Source organism: Podarcis liolepis (genome assembly GCF_965112155.1).
Source record: "Podarcis liolepis genome assembly, chromosome: 6".
Classification (NCBI taxonomy): domain Eukaryota; kingdom Metazoa; phylum Chordata; class Lepidosauria; order Squamata; family Lacertidae; genus Podarcis; species Podarcis liolepis.
Window position 1 is genome coordinate 80,470,033 of NC_139559.1, and position 20,194 is coordinate 80,490,226.

Below are 20,194 nucleotides of genomic sequence, written 5' to 3' on the forward strand. Positions count from 1 at the left end.
ACCCGGAAGTACCGGAATGGGTTACTTCCGGGTTTGCTGCTTGCACATGCGCAGAAGTGCTAAATCGTGCTTTGCGCGTGTGTGCAGATGTGGCACTTTGCCTTGCGTCCTTTTCGGCTAGTAGCTGGGGCTCCGGAACAGATCCCAGTCGCAAAACAAGGTACGACTGTACTGCTAACCCTAGCATTAATTTAGATAGGCATCAGAGGTAGTACAGTCAGCATAAAGTGGCTTTGGGGGACTGAATAACTATTGGTTTCAATGCTTTAGCCTAATCATAGACCATGTTAAGAATGTGCTTTGTGTGTGTCAGAATATTCATATGAAAACATCATCCAGATTGAAATCAAATCATCTTGTAATGACTTCATTAACTCTGCCACCAGTTCAGCAACCCTTTTTATTCCCTTTCACCCTTTGTTTTCTGAAACATTTTCATGATGTTGTTGTTTTTGGTCAGAAAAACGAATGTTGCTAAATATGGTTTCTGTTTTTCTTTATAGTAAAACCAACAATAACAATGAGTCTAGCTATTATATTAACAATTAGTGCTGATACCACACACGGCTTTCATCTCCTGGTCATTTGTCATAATGCTTATATTTCTGTTGCAATGAGGATGTGTGATGCCTCTCTGAAAGCAGCTGGAATGAAAACAAACACATCCACCAAGTTTGGCAAGCAAGAGAACAGAGACAGATTAATTTGTTGTGTGCTTCAAAGGGTTCCTCAGAAAAAGCTCTTTCATTGATGGTGGAGTGGCACACTATGCCTGTAAGCATGGAAAGTCTGAGCTGCATTCTTAATTTAGTACCGTGTGGGAAAGTTGATGTACGATGACAGTAATGTTGGTTTTACTTCTATTGTAAGGTTCTTTGTAAAAGAGCAAGTCTCAGTTATTAATCTGTAAAATCTTAATTTCTGTGGATTAATTCTGAACACACATATATGCACACACTGCTAAACCTCACTTCTAATGCTGTGCAATTTCCCAGTGCATTTACACAGCTGTCTCTATCGGAGGTTAAGTTTTGTTTCTAAACTGTGCAAAGAAGAACTGAAGAAAGTTCTATTTAAAACAAAGTTCATGGAGTTCAGTAAGTGTTCCAAACAAGAGGAAAATAATCCTAAATTATTCAAAGTCTGCAATGTACACACTTACCTGGGAGTCAGCCCCACTAAACTCACTGGAACTTACATATCAATTCATGTTATTAGAAGACAATTTGTCGCTAGCACACTTCACTTTGATTTCCACTCCACCCCATCCAGTTGATTATTTTATGTCATTTTGGTAAGAACTTGGCTTGAAGTTCACAGGCAGCACAAAACATGTAGCTACAAACAGAGCCCTTCATCAGTTGAAACATCTTCCCTTCAGACTTTGGGATAAATAGACTTCTCCGTTTACCACTGACACGTGTGTGAGGAACAGCCCATAACATGATTGAACTCCATTGATTTTTCATAAAAGTTTAATAAGACGATACAGGTCAAAAGCTTTGCAAAATTTGCAATAAATTTTGGCAGCTATCTGAACTAGACTTTGCTGCAAAAGCTGACATAAGAGGAGTGAAAGTGTTGGCTGAGACTATGAAAGGTAATGAGCACCGTGAAACTTTTGATCAGCTTTTTAAAGACCTTTGTATTGACTGCTGTTTCTCAGCAGATTAATTTTTTGTTTTTGTTTAGAGGAGATTTTATTCATTTGATAATATCAGCATATCTGCAACAGCATGCATTATAAAAGCACCTTCCTAATAGTGATGTGCCAAAACACTTTGATGCCCAAGACAGACTATCTCAATGGTGGTCTGAGTATAAAAACTAAATAATTGACATTTTGCTGCCTTTTAGTGGTATTCCAAAACATGCTGTCTGAGGTGAACTGCTTCTTCCCGCCAAATATTTGGGATGATCCTGCTCCCTAAATGCAACCTCTCTTGAAGTGCAGCTTTCTGTGGGAATGTTGAGGAAGGTAGGAGAGGATATATTGATTAAATATTATCCCTCCTCACTCACATTAGTGAGCAAGCAGCAGAGCACATTCCTTGCAGCTTGTTGGAAGCAAGTTGATGATTCGTTAGAATCATTTAAATTAAGCAGTTCAGACTGGCTTGTCCAGTCTGGATTGTTCCTGGTAAGTTTTCCTTTTATTTCCTCTTTAAAATAATAATAACACGACAGTCTTCTTTAAAAGTAAGAGTAAAGTTTTACTTACATTCTGTTCACAGCATTAATCTGAAGGCAGGCTTTATCTTGTGGTTACAGTTACATAGTCAGCTTTTACATGGTCAGCTAGGGTCATGCCCATCTACCTGGTCACAAACAAGGGGAGGAGACTCCAGAGCAGGTATGATGGGAAGTCCTCCCTGTCTGGAGCCACATTCCCCTATGTGTCCACTCTAGGCAACAGGAAAATATTGTACTTGGCTGCTTCAGGGATGATACATCCCACACTTCCTTCATGTTTTACACAAGCTTAAAGCAGCTAGGACAAGGGTAGTCAACGTGTTTGGGACTACAAATCCTGTCAGACTCAATCAGTATGGCTGGTGTTTGGCAATGATGGAAGTTGGAGTCCAAAGCATCTGGAAGACTTTGCATTGGCTATCCCTGATCTAGGACGTACGTACTTGCACATTATGGCTGCCAACTGGAGCCCATTTTTATATAGCTCCATGTGGGTGGTGATGCTTCATGATGACGTATTTGTTGTGTAGTGACATACCATGCAACCTGGGCAATTTTCTCCATACCAGCACAAATGCCCTTTGCCATGAGGTTTCATGAGAAATGGAGAAAATCACTGATCCATGTGGTGATTAATAATAATAATAATGAGGAGGAGGAGGATTCCACATTTAACAGTATCAGAAGCTGTTAAAGGATCATGGTCATACTCCCCTATCTTGTTTCTGACAAGCGTTACCAATCAGGGCAACCAAGGTGGTGGTTTCAGTGTCATGGCCGGGCCTGAGACCAGACTAGGAGGGATCCAAGTAATCAGTTTCCTCCAAGTATGCCTGAAGCTGGACCACCTCCTTGAACACCTTGCTCAACATATTTGCCACTGGGCGATACATAAGTTACACTTCTAGGCCCAGGGAGGTCACCTGTTATATAGGGAGATACCGGTAAAATATAAGGCAATATGGGAGTTCATAAGTGAGAGAGGGATTCGAACCGCCAACCTTCCGAATGGCAAGCCCAAGAGGCTCAGTGGTCTTTAGACCACAGCACCACCCATGTACACATAGAGGGACCCACTGAATGGTTTGAGTTTCTAACGTACACTTCTTCCATTTTACATTTTCACATTTAAATTGCTATGATTGGCTTTGTAGTGGACAGCTTAGACACCATAATATTTTTTCTCTCACACCCTTCCCCACCCTCCTTGCCCTTTCAATCATTTCCTACTTTCTATACGAACTTGTCATTTAGCTCCTAAAAATATCCGTGTTATCAGGGTTCAGACTCAGGGCTTTCGCTGAGAGACTATTGTTTGCCAATTTGTGGTGCATAGCATCTGAGTGGCTCTCTGGTCCTTCTGAGCAGCCTATTATGCTAACTTTCAGTTTCCTGACCGGTCTGCCAAACAAGCACAGATGGAGATAGAAGGAACTTTTGGCTTACTGATAACAGTGATGTTCCCCTTCCGACATCTACACAGAAAACATGGCAGTTTTCGCAGAAAACCAGCGTGTTGCAGAAAACAACCCATAAACAAGCAGAGGATACAAGTGCTAGCAGGAAGGAAGGCCGAGAACAGACAAAAGGGAAACAATTTTGTTGCTAGATGTTGAGATGTTGTTTTTGAGACTCTGAAAATGTTTTGCAAAATGGGAAAAAGGCATGGCCTTGAAAGCATCACGCTATCTTAACGTTTATAGAGGTGGCTTCACAGTGCGCTTAGCGTATTGATGAAAGCCTTGCTGTCTCGGTATTGAAAACGGGTCTGTCGTTACGGTTTGCCTTGAAGATTAGAATTGCCTGATTAGAATCCAGAATTTGACAAAAGGAAGGTTCTTGTTTCTTACTTTGGCTGTGGTTGATCCTCCGAATGGTTCATTCACCTGCAAGGGTGGCCCCTGAGAGGCGTGCTTGGTAGATTGTGTGGCGACCAGGGTCAGCCCAAGACATTTTGCTGCTTCAGGTGAAGGGGAAACTGACACAACTGCTTTCTATCTACAGAAACTGGGAGAACCGGCAGTATAAGCTTACAGGTGACATGACAGCAGGCTTGCTCTCACACTGCTTTTCAATCTGTTAATATACAACCTTACATCTCCAGTGCCCTATCATTTAGAGAAAAGATACCCAGCAGTACATCCCTTCAAACTCCTCAGCTCTCATAAATATATACCGGTATATAGTCTGTAGAGGGCCTTCTCGGTAGTGGCTCCCGCCCTGTGGAATGCCCTCCTATCAGATGTCAAGGAAATAAACAACTATCTGACTTTTAGAAGACATCTGAAGGCAGCCCTATTTAGGGAAGCTTTTAATGTCTGATGTTTTATCCTTTTTAGATTTATTTATTTATTTATTCATTCATAATTTTGTTGGGAGCTTTCCGGAGTGGCTGGGGAAACCCAGCCAGGTGGGTGAGGGGTGTGTGTGTGTGTATGTATATATATATATATATATATATATATATATATATATATATATATATAAAATATTTTATTGTGGGTTTTGGTTTATTTTTTTAACTGCTGTTATTGTATACTGCTCCGATCTCCTTAGGGGGAAGAATGGAATCTAAATTATTTTTGATATCCAGCTAACTTGTGAATGTCAATATGAGGTACAGGAAAGAGCCTGAAATGAGCATCTTTATCAATGTAGCTTTTTCATTTGATTTACAGACACGAGAGAACCAAGTGCCAGGTGAAACTATGCTTGAGAATACAATAATACAAATGGTTTCAAAGAGTAGTGTAGAATCTTATGTCAAGGGTACTCGGTGATGTCCTCACTTCTTAAAGTTGGATTAAACATTTTGCAATTATTATTTTTGTTGCAAATAATGTTTTGGGCAAACATTACATATTTATTAAATCTCCCCCGCCCCTTTCATGAACAAACACTTTATTTTTAAATGTTAAAAAAGACACACCAAAATTTAAGTTGAAAAGAAAAAAATACAAAACTTATCTTGATCTTTCTAGGTGTTGCTATGTATTTGAGTAATATGTTGTCAAACCAACAGCATTCCTAAGATGCATTAAACTAATATTTCATAAGAATGCCTCAACCCTGATGATGTATTAATGTAATACATCGTTAAGGCGCCATTGCTCTTATGACATATAGCTCAAAATATTCCTATACTATTGAAGCACTACCTAGGGCATCTAGATCTGCTCGACCTGGGAAGGAAGAAAATGTTTCTAACGGCTAAGGTGTAGAGTTTTTGCAAAGGGGGATGCATAGACAAATGCAGCTGAAAACTAGATGTATCTGGAGGAAGCAATGGCATTGCATAGTTTGTGAAATAAAAATAAAGAAGAGCCAGACTGAAGCTGTAAAATTCTTAAATGCCAAAATAGGAGCCAGAAGATTTGATCCTGGCTACTCTTAAGACAGCTTTTGATGCTGCACAAAAGCACACACTTTTTTGTGTAATGTGCAAAGGGAAAACTGCACATTAGCATGGAATTTACGCATCTTACACAGATTTCAGTATTGGTGCCTGTAAGTTTTATCCCAGATGTCAAACAGCAGCTTTGTGGAGCGTTGGGGAAATTGTACATGGGAAAGGATTAAATAATAAACACAGCCCAATCTGATTTGTCCACTGCTGTAGGCTACTGCTATTATTATTATTTTTTAAGAAACTGAGAGATCCTAATCATAAATCTGCATCACACATCACATGTGGTTGTGCTCTCACATTGTGTGGAAAATGAGCAACACCCTCTTCTCATGGTACCACAAGTGGTATAAACACACAGCAGTGCCATTAGGCATGGACTTGGGTCCGGCTGGCCAGCTCTCAGTGAGGCCCAAATGAGGCACCCTGGTTGTCCACGCCCCCTCAGCACTGGGCTGAACCTGGGATAGCCACACGGAGCAATCTCTCAGCAAAATGGTGGCGCTGTTACTGAGATCCCAGTAATAGCTGTTTAGGTGGCTGGCTGACATTTTGGAAATGCAGCCTAGAGGACGTGAGTTGGAAACCTGGCGGGTGAAACCAGCTCCAGTGTAGAGTGTGGTTGCCAAGTGAGTAGCCAGGAAGGAAGAAACCATGGCAAGAGGGGAGGTTGGAGCACTGGAAAGGTACCAGCAGACCCAGTCTTGTGCTCCTACCATGTGTCCACCGTGCCAATCTCACCACCACCTTGTACTCCCCCTTCTCTGTTTCATCATGCAGCAGTGGTGTGGGCCAATGAGGTCAGGTCAGCACCACACCCTGCTACTGACGGCTCTCAAACCTGGCAGTGCTCCTGCAAACAAGGGGATGCAGATCCCACCGGCAATTGTATAGAGTGCCTGAAGCCATTCCCCAGAACCAGTTCCACTGAAATAAAATGGACTTTATTCCAAGAAAGAGATGGTATAGCTGTTAGCATCACTGTATTATTAGTTGTATTGCTTGTACATACGGTGTAACAACAGAGATCTAAATACGCTGACATGCATTTTTCATTAAGTGAAAACCTGCAGCGCTGTGGTGCATCTTCTCCTGTTGCTGAACCATGGGCTGGTTGCACTAGTGCTGTGCTGAAAGCTGCCCTTCAGTTTCTGAAAAGGTCCCCCCCCCCCGAAGAACAGGATTTTCATTATTTGTTTTATTCTTAGGGCACTTTAGAATTTCTTTAGAATTTGCTGGGTGTAGAGGTTTGACTTCATCACTGGCAGGTGGTCAAGGGTGGCTTGTTGTTGTTTTCCTTTCCAGTGAACTTTGCAGCTTTCCTTGACTGTTTATTCTTGTTGATCAGAAATATCCCCATGGGAGGAATGATCTCATGATGTCTTTTCTTGGGCTTAAACTTTTCTTGGGCTTTAAGTGTGGTCACCCAGGGAGGCTGCAGATTGCAGACTGCTGCTGAGATGATTTGTAAAATGAAAGAAAGAATGCTCACTCTCAACCACCTTAAAAATAAAGTCAGTGTGACCCCCTTAAAAAAAAACAACAACCCAGGAGAATTTCACCTCCCTTTGATCATTTTCTCTGCATTTGAAAATTACAAAGGAGACTCCCCCTTCCCGCCAATTCATTGCATGAATGACAATTCAGGTTTAGATGACCCTTGGGGTCCTTTCCATCTTTACAATTCTATGATTGACAGAGAAAAGCAGACAGAAATGTGGGAGAAACTTTTAGCATACTTCTAGGTTGCACATTTAATGAATGCTGGTAACAGACATAGAGCAGATGAATTGCATTGGTGTTTTGGCCATACCCATCATGTCTGCCTCTCAAGCAACAACAGCTCAGACTCCAGTTGTCCACCAGTTGTCCACCTGTGACATCTCTACTCTTGCAAGATTTATGAAGATTAAAAAGGGAATATATGGCACTCTTCGCCAGTGTGGTGTAGTGGTTAAGAGCGGTAGTCTTGTAATCTGGGGAACCGGGTTCGCGTCTCCGCTCCTCCACATGCAGCTGCTGGGTGACCTTGGGCCAGTCACACTTCTTTGAAGTCTCTCAGCCCCACTCACCTCACAGAGTGTTTGTTGTGGGGGAGGAAGGGAAAGGAGAATGTTAGCTGCTTTGAGACTCCTGAAGGGGAGTGAAAGGTGGGATATCAAATCCAAACTACTACTACTACTACTACTACTACTACTACTACTCTTCTTCTTCTTCTTCTTCTTCTTCTTCTTCTTCTTCTTCTTCTTCTTCTTCTATTTTTCATAAATTTTGCATTGTGTGCACAATTAAGCTTCTAAACCAGAGCTATACATTAATGTCTATAGTAGCCTGTTAGTTATAGCCAAGATACTTCCCTCTGGAATATTGAGAGATAAAGTGCTTCTGTGTGTGGTGGTGTTGTTGTTGGTGGTGGGTGGAAACTTACTTGACTTTTTAGGTGGTGGAAACATGGTAGGCAGACCTACCTTGAATGTGTGGTGTTAGTTCTGTGAAAAGTGTTTGGCTGTGATATATCTCTTTTTGTTCATAGCCTGGGGGACTGGTACAATTTCCTACACTCTCTCTCTTTTAAATGACAAGAAAAAGATTGCAGTTAAGAAGCGAAGGAAGAAAGATGAGTCTTTGCTTTTCGGTTTCCTAGTCCCTGCCTGCCCTCCACAATACACCTTTGCAGATAACAGAGTAGTTCAAAAAAGTTCCCTCTACCAATCTTGTGTGTGTGTGTTGAGCCTTGTTTGGCTTTGACGGCAACTCAAGTAGGGTGGCAGTGTTACAAGTAGCTGTGATAGGTCACAGGCAGCTTTGACAGCTTGGCACATTCAGTGACGAGAAGCAGTTCTCCAACCTAACAGATGCTGCTCTGCTATTCCCTTTGATCACTACATGGCTGCTTAAGAGGTATTGCCGCTGCAAGTGTGTCGTTTTCATTACGGCGGCGAACTACTTCTGATATCAAGTGAAATCCGCTGGGACTCAAACGGCGGTCTGCATTACATGGGAACGAGATGTCTCCTTAGGGTATATGCGCTAGACATAATAAAAAAAAAAATCCCCCTTTACCCAATGATCCAGTTTCTTTTGGGATGTTTATGTTAAAAAAGGGAGATTAGCAAAAGACACCCTATTTGGGAAAAAGTGAAGGTTTTGTTTTTTGTTTTTAAAATAATTCTAACAAAAAAAAATATGCTGCTTTCATTACCCCCCATCGGTGGGGTGTGGAATGGCTCGGTAAAAATTTGTGGAATTTATATTAAAGAAAATGCAAGTGATTCACATAAGAATGGCTTCTGGTTGTTTTAGAACATGACTCCATGTTTTGGGGGCTTTCTCTTCATAGTAGTTGCCATCTATCTCTTGAGTTATACTAAAGATAAGGTAAAGGTAAAGGGACCCCTGACCATTAGGTCCAGTCATGACCGACTCTGGGGTTGTGGCGCTCATCTCGCTTTATTGGCCGAGGGAGCCGGCGTATAGCTCCCGGGTCATGTGGCCAGCATGACTAAGCCACTTCTGGCGAACCAGAGCAGCACATGGAAACGCCGTTTACCTTCCCGCCGGAGCGGTACCTATTTATCTACTTGCACTTCGACATGCTTTCGAACTGCTAGGTTGGCAGGAGCTGGAACCAAGCAATGGGAGCTCACCCCGTCACGGGGATTCGATCCGCCGACCTTCTAATCGGCAAGTCCTAGGCTCTGTGGTTTAATCCACAGCGCCACCAGCGTCCCTATACTAGAGATAGAAAGCAGGTAATGAATAGTATAATAATCAAGGGAGAAAACTAAACCTTCCTTCAAAAGAGACGCTTTAGGCCTTCCCCAAATCCTGGATTTTGCTTTGAACAGCAGAGCCCCATCCCATATTGAGTGTTGCTTGGGAAGAATATGCAGTTTCAAAGGTGGCTTTCAGTGGGGCCTAAGACCTGCCCAAAGCCATGACTGGTTCCAGAAGGCAACAAGTGCCATGGTGTTGCCACCACCTGTGGAATCTGGACAGAACCTTCAAACAAAGGTTGTTTGTTTGTGACTAAAGGGCAGCACTGGAATTGAGAATGGAGCAGGTCTCCTTTGGGTACTGGAAGATTTTCATTATTTTTTAAGTGATATGGCATTCAGATAACAAAAATAGTTTGGCTTGCTTGCATGCGTCATATGGCAGAGGGCTGTTGGGTGCATTTTCACTTGATGCGCCATATGCGCCTGCAGTTTAGGGGCCCACTGGTGGGTGCAGTTATTGTAGGTGCTCCCCAAAACTGCAACATCTCTAGAGGAATTTTTGACTTTCCCTTTTTATTTTTTTTAAATGTTTTTAAATTTTTTTTAGGCCTATTTGTTTCTTTTAAGTAATTTCTAATTTTTTATATTACAATATTTATTCAAATAGTCCTTAAATTTCCTCCAGTCCTCTTGAAACTCCTCTTCTCTCTGGTCACGGATTCTTCCAGTCAGGTCAGCTAGCTCCGAAAAGTCCATCATCTTCATCAGCCAATCTTCCACTGTTGGCAGTTCTTGTGGTTTCCAATTTTTAGCAAGTAATATTTGGGCGGCCGTTGTGGCATACAAAAATAATTTAACAACTTTCTTGGGTTATTCGGAACCTGTTATTCCAAGAAGAAAGGCCTCTGGTTTCTTAATAAATGTATATTTCAACATTTTTTTCAGTTCATTATAAATCATCTCCCAGAAGTCTTTCACCTTGGGACAAGTCCACCACATATGGAAAAAAGTACCTTCTTTTTCTTTACATTTCCAACAAAGGTTATCACCATTGTGATAAATCTTTGCTAGTTTTACAGGGGTCAAGTACCATCTATACATCATCTTCATAATATTTTCCTTTAACATCGTACATGCAGTGAACTTAACCCCTTTCCTCCATAGGCTCTCCCAATCCTCCATCATTATGTTATGTCCCACATCTCTTGCCCAATCAATCATAACCGATTTAACTTGTTCATCCTTTGTATGCCACTCCAACAACAAATTATACATTTTAGACATATTCTTATCATTAGTATCTCCGTTTCCAGTTTGGTTTTTTCTGTTGCAAAACCATTTCTCTGACTTTCCCTTTTTAAACAGCAGAGCCCATGCCATCTCATAAACTGCTTTTTGAAAGTCTGGACTTTCAAAAGTGGTTGCTGTGTGGTAACGGGAGCTGCTATTCAAGGAAACCAAGCCAAAAGTCCACTTGGATGCCTGGGATGAGACGAGTTGCATAATCCCAGCATGTACTGAAAATGTAAGTGACTGAAGTAAGGCATTCTTACTCCTGAAGTATTAATGGGTAAAGGTAAATGGACCCCTGACCATTAGGTCCAGTTGTGGCTGACTCTGGGGTTGTGGCACTCATCTCGCTTTATTGGCCGAGGGAGCCGGCGTACAGCTTCCAGGTCATGTGGCCAGCATGACGAAGCCGCTTCTTGCGAACCAGAGCAGCACACAGAAATGCCGTTTACCTTCCCGCCAGAGTGGTACCTATTTATCTACTTGCACTTTGATGTGCTTTTGAACTACTAGGTGGGCAGGAGCTGGGACTGAGCAAGGGAGCTCACCCCGTCGTGGGGATTTGAACCGTGGACCTTCTGATCGGCAAGTCCTAGGCTCTGTGATTTAACCCACAGCGCCACCCGCGTCCCAAAGTATTAATATGTAAGCACTATTTGTGCTGCATGTGTAAATTGGTCTTAAATTGGTCGTAAGACTGCTCAGTTCTAACTCCTAAGGCAGAGCTTTCCAAACAGTATGTTGTGAGATGTTAGTGTGTCAGCTGCAGTGTTTGCTGTTTCATGTGAACGCTCCCCATGCTCCTCCCGGGGCTGGAAAGCGATTAGTTTAACCTCCGGTTTGCTAGTAAAACTGAATTACCGTGTTACGAAATGATGCATGTTTAAAAAGTGTGTCACCAGCGTGAAAAGTTTGGAAAGCTCTGCCCTAAGGCTTTTCTTCCATCGACTTGATTCGGTATGAGAATTATTTCCTGGCTTAAACCTACAGATGGGACTGTCTCTGAAAACAGCCCATCTTCTTGGTATAGTAAAGGAAAGTGCTAGCCTTCCAGCCAGATGCTGTCATCTGGACCCATGACCTTATCTTTACTGTTAGCCAGATTACTCTTCGACCTGATCACTTCCAACCGTTGTTTTCCTGTTTTGACATTCTCTGGCATTTTATATATTTAAGGCCTGCACAAGTTCCTACCTTGCATTTTTCATTCTATTTGTGGACCGTAAGAGCACATGGTGATGGTTACTTCCATGGTAGCCTTGACACCTTTCATTTATTGTTATTATTATCATTAAATAAAATTTAATACAGTCTCCACAAAAATAATAAACATAGCATTGAGTTTATAGTAGATAGCAAATTTCTACCACCAGATTCACAAACATCTGTAGAGAGCCTACAATGAACTTCAGTCTTTTAAGATTCTGTAAAATGACACCCTGACACCTTTCATGAAGTTGATCTGACATCTCAAAAAGAAAGGAAAAACGATAACGAAAGAGAAGGGAAGAAGAGCATGTTTTGAGAGACTGAAATAAAGGTGAGATTTTAATTAAAATGTTTGGAATTGGAAGGGGAAGTGAGTGAGCAACAAACGTTTCAAATATTTTAGAATGCGCTGAAATGCAATGCACTGATGTAGAAACATAAAATTGAAATTCTCTTAAATTTGGTAACATTCTTTGTGAAAGCTTCTTTGCGGTCTGACACACTACAACGTAGGAAAAGGCTTTAAACTTCCAATTTGTCCAGTTTATGATTCTTTAATTTTGCATATCAAATAAATATTGGATAAGATTCAGAATTCGGCATTTAAGTTTTGTCACCCAGATTTTAATTCTGAATATGACCATAAAAATGTGAATATTATTAGTATTTATTTCTAAACAGCTTTTAACCCAAAATTCACAGGGCAATGTACAAAATATAAAACCATACAAAAATAAAAATATAAAAACACACTCATACCTCATGTTGCGTCTGCTTCAGGTTACGTGTTTTCATTTTGCGTCCTGCGGCAACCCGAAAATACTGGAATGGGTTACTTCCGGGTTTTGCTGCTCGCGCATGCGCAGAAACGTTAAATTGTGCCGCGGGTTCAGATGCAGTACTTCAGTTCCATGTTACAGACGGGCCTCCCGAACGGATCCCGTCCGTAACACAAGGTTCCACTGTATGTATAAATATAGGCTTAAAACATGCAATAAATAAATATGCAGCAGAGGTTAATTTCAAAGCAGTAAGTGAACAATAAAGCTTTATTGGCTGAATTCATGCCTGAGGCCTGAGTAAACAAATAAGTGTTTAATAAGAGTTGGAAAAACAAAAATGAGGCTGGCTGTACCTCCAGTGAGAGGAACTTGAATTCTCTGGATTTCTTTGATTTTTGCAGGCATCACATGTAAATCTCATATTGTCAGAAATAAAATACTATTGCATGTCATTTTTCAAATACTAAATAGCAAATGTTATCAGATGCTAATACCTTTGCATGTCTTGTCTTAAGAATACTAATGTCAGAATACTAATTTTGACATGCCAACTATTAAGCACTATCAAATGGTAAATACGACTGTATGTCAGCTACCAAGTACACACATCATTTGCCAGATTGTGGACATCCAACATCAATATGGAATCAAATAAAATAGTAATAAATATTTGTTAATGTTGCAAGATAAATATTTCAAAGAGAATGTTCAAGGAGGTTTTTTGCAGCAAAATTGTTTCAGTTCTATTTCATATTTTCTAACTTACATTTTTGTTTAAAATTAGGGGTTGTATCCAGTGCTAGTCCTACTCTGAGTAGACACATCGAAGTTACTAGACATGACTAACTTTGGCTCATTAATTTCAGTGGGTTTATTCTAAGTAGGACTAGCACTGAATTCAAATGTGAAATATTTAAGCATTTCAAGTTGTGTGCTTTTGCAGAACTCCCATTAATTCCAGTTCAGCTAGTCTGCAAATAATAACTAAATTAATACTAATTTATCACTACTATGATTTATTTCATTTATGAATCGCTTCCCAGCAGGCATCCCAAAGTGATTTACAATATAATAAAATACTAATTCCTGAACTAGTGGGTTTTGTTTTTTGTTTATGTGTTATGGATTCTGTTCATTGTACGATCACCTACTGAGATAAAAGGTAAAGGTAAAGGACCCCTGGACGGTTAAGTCCAGTCAAAGGTGACTATGAGGTGCAGCGCTCATCTCGCTTTCAGGCCAAGGGAGCCGGCGTTTGTCCTCAGACAGCTTTCTGGGTCATCTGAGGTAACTGGTCAGACAAGGGAATTGCAGGCAGGCACTATGAGAAAGACAGCAGAATTGTTTCTGCTTGGAAGTCTCTCAGCGTGCTTTAGTTTTGAGCAGGTTATGACTGAAAGGAGCTACGAAACTTCAGAAAGAAGACTGTCCTATGATAGTCTTTCAAACAGAACTCTGGGTAGCCAAAGGTGTGCCTGCCATATGTTGTTGGACTGCAAGCAGGTAATGGGAACCAAGGCAAAAGGTGGGCAGTTTCAGTAGCTGTTTTAGGGATGTTCACCTAAGACACCCTGCAGCCATGGGCCAGCACTGCATGAAAAAATCCCTTCAATATCAGTGAAGCCATTCACAAGATTCAGAAGAGGATCGTGCATTTATATGTTTTGCTAGATCAAGGCCTCCTTGAACTTGGATATGGTGACATTCTGTTTATAGAGAAGTAGGCTGAGACTTCCAAATTGTTTCCATACCTTGAAACAGATGAACTCTATGACTGCAGCCCATTACAGCCAACATCAGCTTGCAGTGAAACTATTTTGATGAGGGGCGGGGTGGAGATCGTGCTGCAAAAACCCCCAAAAAGCTTGGTTGCATTTTAAGTGTGATACTTCAAGAGAACAATTCTACCTTCTAATATATTGGAGAACAATTTCTTGTGGACATACAGGATAGAGTAGAACATTGTATGTCAGATATAAGTTAATAGCAGTACCACTTAATAGAGGAAATCTCTGAAATACATAATGACCGCTCCCCGCTTAAAATGGGGGGCGCCCTTTGCGTGGACGCGTGCAGCCCCTAGATCTGGAGCGGCTCCAACAGCATAGGCTTGGCTTTGCCTTCCCTCAGGTGGGATACCTGGAGGTCTCCACCTACCTCAGTCAGTTGTCCAATCCCACCTGGGGGAAGCGTTGCCAAGGAGACCAGGCCAGGTAGGGGAGGGATTACCTGCCCACACAATAGAGGGAGGATCTTACCTAGGAATCCACACTTGGCTCCAGAGCTGAAATACATAATCATTTTTTCCAGGCCTAGTTCAAGAACTTCAAAGTAATTATAATAATACAACACACTTTATAACTTGTATTTCTTCTAGATTCAAAATGAATCAGGATAAATATCAACAAAGCCTTATAAATGTTGTGGTTTTACTGTATTATTATTTTCTCTCTGCTCCCTCCCGGCTTTCCATTTCAGTCTGAAATGAAGTAGCTGGGCAACACCATAGAACAGTTCAAACCCGGTATTTACATGACACGCTGATGTCAGTCATTCTCTTAGCTGACCTATGTGATCCTCCAGATCAGGTCGCTTAACCTTATGGGCATGTTTATTAGTTCAAGAGAGCTTGTGTACGTAGGTAAAGGGTCACCAGACTTTTTTGCTCCCAGGAGCCCATTCGCAAACAGAAGAGGGTGTAGTGGGCACCTCAAACCAAGCACAAACCACATCCTAGTCAATTGGGTACAAAAGCATTCTTCTTCCCAGCCTGTCTTCCTCAGGGGTGAAGGGACTGTCGACACATGCCCTCACGGGGGCTCATGTGTGCCCATTGAATTTAGTGGAAGGTGAAGCATCATACCTGTATTCTTGTAGTTTATTCTTGTTGCTCCTTTACTTGCTTGCTTAATTTCAGCTAGTTACTTGATTTGAAAGTTGGCAAAAGAAACTATAACTAGTGTGGATGGAATGGCAGGCTATAGTTGTGTTCAGACATTTACCTGGGAGCAGGGGGGCACATATGATTAACATAAAAGTCTGAATATAGTTTTCAAGCAGATCTGTTTTAAAGAGCTCTTTCCTGTGAGTGGGAATCCTATCTTATATGGATTTTAGAGTTTCTAAGCGTGTTCAGTTAAGCACATTTTAAAAAATCTCTTCAGACTTTTGCACCAACACAGGGGTGAAGAACCTCAGTCCTGGGACGGAGCACATGTATCTCTTATCTGGAAATCTCCCCAGATCATACCCCTTAGCATCCCTGCTTTACCCCTGGCTGGAATGTCTCTTTGAATTCTGACCATGCTTCTTGTTTGCCTGGAAGGGAGCGTCAATAGGGCTTTATGCATGCAAAGGTAAAATTTACCTACTGTACAAAGGTAAAATTTACATGGGTTGCTTTGTCCACTTCTGTCTCTGGCACCATCTGCCACTGCCATGTGGCCCTCAGAAGGTGTCTAGAAGGAAAAGTGGCCCTTGGGCTAAATGCACTCCTGCACTAATGGGATGATCGGAAGCACAGTTCAGGACGTAATTTAAGAAATAAGTAGTAGAAGAAGAAGAGTTTGGATTTGATATCCCACCTTTCACTCCCTTTAAGGAGTCTCAAAGCGGCTAACATTCTCCTTTCCCTTCCTACCCCATAACAAACACTCTGTGAGGTGAGTGGGGCTGAGAGACTTCAGAGAAGTGTGACTAGCCCAAGGTCACCCAGCAGCTGCAGGTGGAGGAGCGGAGACGCGAACCCGGTTCCCCAGATTACAAGACTACCACTCTTAACCACTACACCACACTGGCTCTCTAAGTAATCAAACTGGCACATGGGCAAAGAGTAGGGAGAGCAAGAGGGAAATGCATAAGCTGGAGGCTCACTCCTAGCAAACCATAGATAGGTGTTACATGTGAAGCAGGCCACCATGTGCTTGGTGCTCCCACCAGAATTAAAGTCAAAGAGGAAGAATCTTCATCAAGGAGCACCATGTGGGGCTCCTGGATAAACAAGAGTTTTGTCCTGATCCAGAAAATTGTGAGCACTACTGTCTCTAACCCCTAAGATGAGGTGGAATCTGAGCAAATAAATTCAAGCTGACAATTGATGCTGTGAACCCTCCGTTCTAAGAAGGCATCTCATTTTATCTCGGTTGTAATGTGAATATGTGTGCCTTGCCCTGAGCCTTGTGCATAGCATAGTCTCTGCAGCTAAATAAGTAAAAGAAATCCACTGCTCATTATTTCTGTGTACAGCTGGAAGTTAAATCAGATGCTAATCAGAGTAAACTTCTCCTGGTACTACATTGCTAGTGTATTGCACTCACTTTGCTATTCTCTATTCTATCTTTTAATTATACCCTGGAAAAAAGAGAATTGGGGGTATGGGTTTTGCTGATGATTGTGATTTGATATATAACATACTCAAACTTCACTTGAGTCTTTGACACAAATTTGACTCCCAGCTATCCAAAGCAATGTTAGAGTTTGCTATATTATTATATCTGACAATGTGGATTGATGCCATCCTGGGAACATATGTTTCTGAAACTACAGTTAGTACATGATTGACATGCTATACAGGAAGTTTCTCTTTCTGCCTTGGATTTGACTGAGTTTATTGTACTCCCATGGTCCGTTGCATGCTGAATTTGATGCAGGCTGTAGTAGGAACAACAACTTCCTTGGAAGTGGCTTCAGGAACAAAATTAATGGTGTGGGATTTGCAAGGAGGGAGGGTGGGGAATGAAGGCAATGAATTAATCAGCCACAATTTTCTCCCATACCTTGAATACATTGTTTATAACATCCTTTGCTAACCTAATGCCCTCCTGATGTTTTGAACTACAACTCCCATCAGCCTCATTCAGCAAATGACTCAGGCTCATGGAAGTTGTAGTACAAAACATAAGGAGATAACCAGGTAGGTGAAAGCTGGTTGATAATGTATTGTGTTGTGCAGTATTCCAGTTGTGGAATGGATTCTGTGTAGCTTGTCTCTTAAGTTACTTATTTCTGTGTCTATGGAAGTGCATTGTTTAACGATCACACTAGGCGGAGTTGGTCTGAGATTTGAGGCGGGAAAGTGCCCCATGAGGGGGCCTTTCCTAAAACAGTAGGTCATCAGTTTACCTGAGGGTAGCAGAGGCAAACAATTGCTTTTAATTCCCCACAAATATCCCAGAGGACCCGATCATTCTATGAAATAAAAATGGCTGTCTGCAGTTGCTAGGCAACCCTGCCACCCTAGGTTGGGTAGGTATCAGGGCCAGGGTGCTGAGGGCCTTGCAGCTGGAAGAGTGTGTGCCAGCCAGGTGATAGCTCTAGGCCAGGGGTGCCAACTTGAATAAAATAAAATATTGGGGTCCCCAAGTAAGCCCTGCTTACATGATGTGGTGCATGCACACCATCTAAGTGGCAATGCCCATCAACTTGGGGGCGGGGAATCCCTCAGATATTTTATTGGGTGGGGGGCTGAAGGGACCTTGGCCCCTAGGAGTTGGCTCCTATGCTCTAGGCCTGATAAAGAGGAATCACTAAAATAAAATAATCTTTATTAAATAACTAGTAATAACATCATACTGCCTATGCCTGCTGAGGGCCAGCTCCCTTAAGCGTTAGGCCTGGCTTCCTCAACTTTTAAATTGAAATGTCATAAATCTTATCAGAATGAGTGGGCAGACTAGAATGTACAACTATGTAGCGGAAGGGGATGCTGTTTTAGAATGATTCCACACAAACTCCCTGCAAGTAGAGCACTAGCATAGCAGAGGGAGATGATCTAGCTCAGCTACTGCAGGTAGGGAGGACCAAAAGAAGACATCTGCTGCCAAAGTTCTTCCCACAGTTTGTGGCTACAAATTTTGATGTTGAACATGGGCTAGATTCAGGCTTCTGTTTCCACTCTTACTTTAGGGTAGTGTCTCCCCGCTTCACCCCCTCACATACACTTGCATTGAAGTGGTATCTTTGTCCCAGAAAGCCCAGAGAGGGGAGACTGATCTTCCTTCAGCAGTATCTGACCTCCCACGTCAGCAATGCCGCCTCTGTTTTTGAAGTGGTGATCAGGAGCCAAAATACCATGTTTTCTAGTAGCAGCAACATCTGTCTTCTTGGCAGGCTCTCCTGGCAATTGTTTGGAGAACTCAGGAATTGCCCCTGGCTCTATCAGGTATATTTACATTGATGAGAGGTTATGCTGAACTCTTGCATTTGCTGCCTGCCTCTTCTATTGTCTTGCCATTTCTTTCCTCTGCCCCCGTCCCCCCCCCACCAAGTAAAAACAGTTGGTAGGAACAAGAACCAAATATGTGAGTTGATTGTTTTCATTAGTTACCCTCTGAGAATGCTTATCTATAGCAAGTCCCATTGACTCCCATTTAACTTTGTATAGGATTGCAGCCTAACAGTGCAATCCTATGTATGTTTACTGAAAATTAAGCCCGACTTAGAAGTGGATATAGTATTCTAGCCTTAGTATTTTATTAAGCATAATTGGAGAGGTAGCAGTAAATGAAAACCAAGCTACACAGTCATTATCCCCAAATGACTATCTGTGTGATTTCAGTCTGCTAGTGTGGGAATGAGTGTTTGAATAATATCTCACATTAAAACAAAATATTTCCCAGGGAGAAGGTTCTAGTATATAGCCTTGTCATTTACATTCTACTTTTTTACATTCAGGAACAGGGATACCACATGTATAATAGATGATGATCATGTATTTTACTTTTAAGCCACAGGTGCAAGGCAGATGCCAAATTTTGAAAGTGCAAACCAGACATTCAGAGTCTCTACTTGCTGCCCCACTGCTTAGCCCAAAGTCACAACTACACCATATGTTTAAAGCCTTCTTATATCACTTTACAGTCATGGCTTGCTAAGGGTGCCTAGAATTGTGAGGAGAGCTCCTCACAGAACCTCAATTTTCAGCGCCCTTAACAAATGGTAGTTCCCAGGATTATTGATGGGAGACCGTGGCTGTTGTATAAGAGTGCTAGAACTCAATGGTGTGGCTGTGACCATAAGCAAGAAAAAAACAAGGTTAATAGTTTGACGCTCAAATTTATTTGGATCCTATTTCCAAAAATATACTGAATGCATAAAACAACGATGAGTTCTTAATGCCACATTTTAAAAGATAAAAAGAGTAAATTTAAAATTGGCTGCATGTAATGATGTGCGAGGTGATAGCTTTCAGACCGTGCGCTGTATAGCTCACAAGGCTTCAAGTAAGCCAAGTTTTGTTGCCCAGGACTGCAAAACAAAACAGTTTATTAAGTCAGGTGGCATTCAGCTTGTAGGTGAAAACTGTGAGAGAGAATCATTGTAGGCAGGCTGCTTTTGATGCCACAGGAATGTAAAAAGAGCCCTGCTGGATCAGGCTGTGGCCCATCCATTCCAGTACCCTGTTCTCACAGAGGCCAACCAGGTGCTCGTACAAAGACTATAAACAGGATCTGGAGCACTGCTCTACCTGCTGTTGACAGCGACTGGTGTTCAGAAGCATGCTGCCTTTGACAGTGGAGGTGGAACATAGTCATCAGGGTTAGCAGCCATTGATAGCCCTATTCTGCATTGATTTGTCTAATCTCCTTTGAAAGGCA

General features: G+C 41.8%; 1 long non-coding RNA gene across 1 annotated transcript in view; it reads left to right on the forward strand.

Moving 5' to 3' along the window:
• LOC310708494 overlaps positions 1–20,194 on the forward strand; it is a 142,888-nt gene that overhangs the window by 43,114 nt on the left and 79,580 nt on the right. The window lies entirely within an intron of this gene.